Raw genomic sequence first — 7609 nt, 5'->3', positions numbered from 1 at the left:
TGCCCAGTGCAGCATTGTGATCGTCGTGAGGAGAGGGACAGGAAAAGCGACGCACTTGGAACATCTGCATGGCGTAAAGCAGATGTGTTTACAGAATGAAGGGGAGATGAAACACAAGGAGTAGGATTGGTTAAGAGCAAAACATTACCTTCAGTAATCTGCTGTGTGGCAACCAAGCCATTGTCGATCTTCCATAAGATAGTTAATACACAAAAGGACATAAAGTGCTGGAGTAACTCTTAACGGGTCAGGCAACATTGCCATAGAACACAAATAGGTGACATGCAGTCTGAAGAAGGCTTCCATCCTGTCACCTATCCATGTTCACCAGAGATGCTGTCTAACCTGCTGGGTTACTCCAGCTCTTTGGATCCTTGTCAATACAATACAATGATACAATTTATTTGTTGTCATTTGAACCTCATTGAGGTTCACAAGAAAAAGAACCAAGACACAACACAATTTACACAAACATCCATCACAGTGAATCTCCTCCGCACTGTGATGGAAGGCAAAGTCTTATCTCTTGTCTTGTCTTGTCAGCCTCTATTGTTCAAATAAGGGTCTGTAGGCACAGTCTTGCCAGTTGCTGGTTCAGTCTCTCTTTGCGTGCATCCTTTTATTACATGGGAGAGGAAAGAGCATTAACATTTTACAATGTGCATATATGATATGCCTAGGGTGACTGGATCGCTGAAGGTGTGAGATGTATGCATGAGTGATGGTATTTGACTGTGCATGTTGCGTGCATGTCCGCAGAGGGGATTTGTTGCATTTCTACTGGCCTTTATCTTGTGGAATTGGTACCAAGTTCTAAGTGCTTTACTGTGGCCATTTATCTCCAACGGCCATTTATTTCTCTTTGCTTATCCTTTGTATCAATGGGAACTTCTCTACCAATGTCCAACCTTTTCACCAAGATTTCCAGTTCTGCTTCGATGAAAGGATTGTCCATCCATGCCCATGCTCTGCTGGTTTGGTTGCCCTGAGCTTCCTTTGTGGTGCACAACCAGCAGTTGTCTTCCCTCTTGAGGCATTAGAATTGATATCAATCAACACGAGATGGCTTCAGCAACTATGCGTGACTTCCAAAATCATTTATGCTTTACATATGGCATTATTATGTTAATCGGCAAAACATAGCAATTGGCAACAGCAAAGTAAACACAAGTTTGAAAGATATGCAAACGTGAAAATTCAGGCACTACCAAGATCAAGAATAAAAGGGCATGTGTCTCTGTACAGGACTATTTTAATTCTGGCCCATCAGATTCCATGACAAAGCTACAGTTCAGTCCACAGTACAAGCGTCAGGGAAAGACAAGAGACCATTCACCACTAGGCTAAACATCATCCCAAATGACTGTGTCCACAGTTCGTCACTTCACACAATCAAAGGACTAGTGTGAAAGAACCTTTCATTAGCTCTGTGAATTTGATCCCCCGTCACAAAGTTGAAAGGCCAGTGTTTGTTACTGCCTCTACAAAAAAACCAGCTACTATGCCGATTCAGGCAGATGGAATTATTAAACAGACAATGTGAGCAAGATAGCAGTTAAATGGATGGGAGATTTAACCATCAACTTAAAGTCTCTGAGGTATAGAAATTCATATGTGATTGAACGTGGTAACAATATAAACAGTGTGCATTGTACCCCATTTCTGAAATTCACTTTCATTGAAGTCAAGCGACCAAGGAAGGACATTACCTCCATAGATGCTGCTGCACCCGCTGAGTTTCTCCAGCTTTTTTGTGTAACCTTCGCTACTTTATTTACAGGTAAATTTTGCCTGCAAGTTGCAGCCCTCCATCGTACCACGCCCACCTTGGTCTCAAACATAGAATACAAGGTGATAACTTCCAAATTAGTGAATGCAACAATGTAATGTGATGTAGGGTGAAGTCAAACTCTGGACACATCCGAAACAGGAAATGTTGCAAAGGGAAAATGGAAGAATATACATTCAAAGTGCCAATAAGTTTCATAATTTAAAGATCATTTCTCTTCATTCTCTCACTTTAAATGGCAGGAAATAGCAGAATGGATTAGCGTGTTCACCTTCAATGAGAATACAATAATTTTATGTCACAAAACAAGCAATTGAAAAGAGTTAATGAGATAGAAATGATATAAATCAAAACTTTCAAATTCAAATTTGTGGGTCTCTACAGCGCAGTATTTGGCACATTTACTTAAGATTTGTAAACTAGGCTTTGACATCATTTTACTATAAAGTTACTTTTAGTTGTGGGTTAACTGGGCTCCTTGATAGATGTGGAGATGATATTGGAGCAGTGAGACATGCCAAGAAAGGATGGCTACTTGCTCCAGAGCTCTGATCCAAATTTGACATTTCTATTGAACTGGTAAATCCTGGCTGCTAAATGGTGGTTCTGGTGCACCCAGTAAGTCATAAATATGAAATTAATTTGTGGTGGCTCTGGTGCTAAATAATAGAACTGCAAGACACAGCAAAGTCGAATGGGGTGAATCCGGAGTGATTATCATTCAATGTACTTTTCTTGAATGGGAGCTTTGGGTGGTGGGGAAAAGACTATTGGTGGCAAGACTCCAGTTTAATCAAGTACATACTAAACCCACTATAAAGCAAAGAAACAAGAATAATGGCTAGAGAGGTAATCAAGTCAGGGTTAGAAACCACAAGTAAGTTTGGGGTTTTGTGAAATTAAGCCATGGCATAGGAATGTGGAAGGCCACAGAGGCTGATTAATGAGAATTGTTTGAGTTCTCATGGAAATTATGCTTTCTTAAACAAAAAGAGTTTATTATTTTATAGATATTATTTTTATAGTCATGCCTTCAGCTGGGTCAGATATATAATCAAGATACAAGAGACTTTTGTAGCGGAGCGGTAAAATGGAGTCACAAGAGACTTTCAGTCTGAAGAAGGGTCCCGACCTAAAACTTCACCTGTCCATTCCCTCCCCAAACGCCGAGTTCTTCCAGCAGTTTACATTGTGCTCAGATATATAATTGCTGGCTAGAATCATGGAAAATTTTAATTCATTGCTTGATTGAATAAAACCACAGCTTTTCCATTGATTGCCTCCTCTGTGGAATCTTTATTTGGATCCATATTTCTTCAAATCTGTTTACAGTTAAATTGTTTAAATGACAAGATGAAAAATAAGAGTCGAGTGTTAAACAGATCTCAGGAAAGTAGATTCCCATTTAGGTGAGTAACCTAAAGTTGAGGTCATATTCCACGACACTAAAGGATTGAAAACAATAGAAGCAAAGCTCAGTGATTTCACCCATGTCACAATGGCCTGCCAATACTACAGGGCACCAATCTTGTGTGAAGTATAATACGTCTGCTATATTTCGTATGGCTGTTTGGTTCCTTCAAGCTTGGCACGAATACTTCGAAAACTCTGAAGCGGTGTTTAAAATTCTTAATGTGCATCTGCTAATGTTTCTTCATTCATCTCCTTAGATGCATTCAATTTAATAATAAAACTCCCATCCCAGAATGGAGGTAAGGAAGAATTAGACCAGATGCCAGTGAACCTGTGGAATTCATTACCGCAGATAGGTGTGGAAGTCAGAGACATTGGGTATTTTAAAAACTGAGATTGATAGGTTCTTGATTAGGAAGGGCATCAAAGGTTACGGGGAGAAGGCAGGAGATTGGGGTTGAGGGGGGAAAATAGATCAGCCATGATTGAATGATGGAGTAGACTCGATGGGCTGAATGGCCTAAATCTGCTCCGGTCTTATGGCCCTATCTCGTCTTTCTGTTGTACATTATTCATAAACTGTGGGTGGGATGTTAAAAATTGGGAAGTAAAAGAAATGGAGTTATTGGTTGAGAGTTTCAGATGGGAGAAGTAATTCAGCACTGAAGACTACATCTCAGATTTCATTATACCTACATCTTACTTGTAAAAACTATGCTCCTGTTCAGAAAATATGCACCCATGATAGAGCAGCATTTTAAGGCCACATACAATCTTTCTTATAAATATGCCCTTGACCCAGTACATAGATGCAATCACAAAAACATTATCACCAATCCTCAGAATTTTGAGGAGATTAGACATGTTGGCAATTACACAATCAACCTTCTACAGGTGTACATATAGTGACTATATGTCTGTTGTGAGAATATACTGACTGTTTGCAGCATGTACTGGTTTGGAAATTTAAATGCTCAAGAACAAAGGAGGCTACAAGATTGTGGTGTTTGCCCAGTCCATAATAGGCCCTGACCACAAACAAAGGGATGTATGGGAAGTGCAACCTCAAGAATGTAACTAATACCATCAAACACCCACACCATCTGGCCATGCTCTCTATTTGCTGCTACCATTGGGAAGCCTATTGCAAGTTACTTGAGAACAATTTGCTCCAAATTCAAGAATAGCTTCTCCCCATCAATCTTCAGGTTCTTGAAACACCCTGCGTAACTCTAACTAAACTCTTGCAAACCACTACAGACTGTACATTACTGTGATTACTCTGCATAGGTTGGTTTCACGGTCTAGTTACTTAGAATAACTGATCATTTATTGTTGTTGTTGTGGCGTCTAATAACGGGCTTGCAAAGCCGCAGAAAGTAAGAATATAATTGTTCCGGTTCCTATCTGGTGCATCTAACAAATAAGCATTCTTGACTTTAATAACATTAGCTTTGTTAGATGTTGTCAAGTAAAATAATTCAGTTTATTTGAATTATGAGTTTCTGTGGAAAAGTTGAAAAGGGTCAGATTGACAATAGATAAAAATTATGATGGTAATGACAAGTGATTCAACCTGTGGGTCTTAACATGTCTAGTAACTAATAAAAATTGTCTCAAGACTTGGATGAAATTGTTCCAAATATAGCAAAAAAATAGAGCAACCCTGAATTTATAAATATCTCACAGGTCAGCCTGACGCCTACTGAGTGGTGAACTACTGAAAATTGGTTCAATGTGGTTTTCATACCATTTTGTGAAAGGTATTATGTTACCTTTCCTTGAGACAAATGTAATGGAAAATCAACCAACAGTTTTCCAACCCATGGATTTCAAAGTTATTGGCTATATTTCCCCCCCAAAATAGTGAAGCTAATCTAATAAGTAAGGTCTGACTCCACAAAGTGAAAGATGTAGCTAAACTGCAAAAGGAAGGTCTCCTTGAAATGGCTTTGCTCGATGACCATGTCAATTTCATTGAACTAATGAGACAATGGTGATGAACAGATAGGAAAATAGAGATTACCAGTCAGATAATGAAGCCAGATAACCTTGGATCCAGGTTAAGAATGCAAGCAAGCTCAAAGGACCAAATTACCTACCCCTACTTATTTTCTAAAATGCTGGGAAAAGGTTTCATAGAGAAGTTCATGGTGTTACTCATGGCTGTAGAGTAATCAGGTTATACTCACTATTTAGATTATCAGGAATAATACACAGCCACTTTAATGATCAGCATTGTAGCATCCCTAATCTATGTCTCATATTTAAATATTCACTAGCCATCGATTCATGTGGTTGAGTTAGTGTGGTGCAGCAACATTAGTGGTCACTGGATACACTAACGTTGTTACTGTGCTGACTTCATGTGTAAGTAGCAGGCTCTGTACATCCCTGCTCAGGTAATTACAGATGGCATTATCAGTGAGTTCAGTTAGAGTTTCAGATGACAAGCCCACAAACAGAAATGAAAATACCATAGAAAGCACTTAACTGTTTCTGACTTTAGTGGCCCAGCCCCATCAGTAACAAGAAATATTGTATGTCTACATTGATAGTATCTGTCCTTCATTTCTCAGAACTTTACAATAATCTTTCCATTTTGAACTCCAGAGTCAGGAATACGTTTGTCCAGAATTTGCTTAATTTAGTGAAATAACAAAGTCGAGTGTTCACATTGATAAAATCTTTTTAACATGTTCAACATGATAAAACGCACTTCAAACATCTGGCACAGTTTCAGCGGCAAAAGGCTACACAGCCTAATTTAGTGATTTAATTAGCATATTTGTATCCCTGTTGGTAAACTTTAATTTTGCTCAAGTAAAATCACGCTGCTCTTTTGTGATTAAAACATAGATTTGCTTTCAAGGATCAATCTAATATCCAGTTCACTGCCTCCAAATGTCCACATAAGCTTTCACAGGAGTGACAGTGTCAAATTTCCTGATACTTATGTTTCCTTATAATCTATTACAGAGTTCCTGTAATTGCTCTCAGACACGGTCCAAAGATAATGTGTAATTTATGTTTTCAAATACCCTAAAGAGAAAAAAGTCAGAAAATATATTTGTCTGAAAAACCTCTGCTTAAAATTGTAATGCCTGGTGCATCCTCTCCAGTCTTGTACGATTGAAAATTGATATGTAACCATGCATTAGGAAACTAAGAAGGTAGTTTGGGAAATTAGGCCCCACTCTCTGCAGCAACGTGCACTAGAACACATCAGACATTTGATGCGCAGAACACACACGGAGTGATCACTCCTTATACAATACCATTCACTGCAGCTGTGAGACTTAAAGGGACACTCACACAATTGGCATTTGCTAGCACAGCCTGCACCAGATTTTTTTGGAAACTATTTATTGAATTAGGGATCTTCTGCTATTTGCGGTGACTATGGGTGGGGTGTTCTGCCATTTATCCACTGCACATCTTTGCCCTCTCAGTGGGGGTAAGGTTGAGGGTGCTGCAAAAGGTGTAGCTATGGACTGGCATTGGCAGTAAGCAGGGACCAAAGGAGGAAGTAGTCTGAATGTATTTGGAAGTTAAAGCAGTACCTTCAATGAGGACCTTGCAACAGCAGAACCAATGAGAAGGCCGGCCCTACAGGGCTTAGTAATGTGTAGTGAGCCAGATTTAGTTAGTAATGTTTTAGTAAGGGAAATACATGTAAAAGTTTTCTTCAAAATAAACTTTAATGTGATTGTGACCTTTCAGATTTTTGAAAGAGGTTGCTGTTGTGGATAGGGACATTTTCCATTGGTAGGCAAGTATGGGGCAGAAGGACGTAACTAGAACATCACCAGGTCAATCAGGAGAGTAACTGGGGAATGTACCTTCACACTAACCCTCCTCCGCAAATATATCACCATTCCTTCATTGCTGACGAGACTGAATTCTGCAACTTTCTACCAGACAGAATGCATCAACACCTTCTCACAGGCAGCCAAAGCTAACCTTGCCTGTACCGCCACATCCTTAAAATGAATAGAAAACTTGACAGATGTTTGAGCATATAAAGCATTAAATATTGTGAACACATTTATCATTGTTGTCAATATTACAAAATGTTATTGTTAACTTTCAATCTGATTATGGAGGGTGCAGAGTGTGGAAATGGAAGGTTGTATTTTAGTGTCAAGGGATGCCCACTTTATTTTGACTGTGGAAAATTACTCCCACTGTGCCAGAACTGTCTGGTCATCAGCCACCATCATATGAGACACTGGATTTGACTAATGATGATCCAAAGGATCAAACTGATTCATCCTGCCTTGCCATTGACCTACCATCTACCTCATTGGAGACCCTCAGACTATATATAATCAGACTTTATGGACTTTATTTGGCACTCAACATTATTTCTTTTATCATGTATCTGTACACTGTGAAAGGCTTCAT

This window comes from Leucoraja erinacea, chromosome 12 (assembly GCF_028641065.1).
Source record: "Leucoraja erinacea ecotype New England chromosome 12, Leri_hhj_1, whole genome shotgun sequence".
NCBI classification, from domain to species: domain Eukaryota; kingdom Metazoa; phylum Chordata; class Chondrichthyes; order Rajiformes; family Rajidae; genus Leucoraja; species Leucoraja erinaceus.
This window is presented reverse-complemented; position numbering follows the sequence as displayed.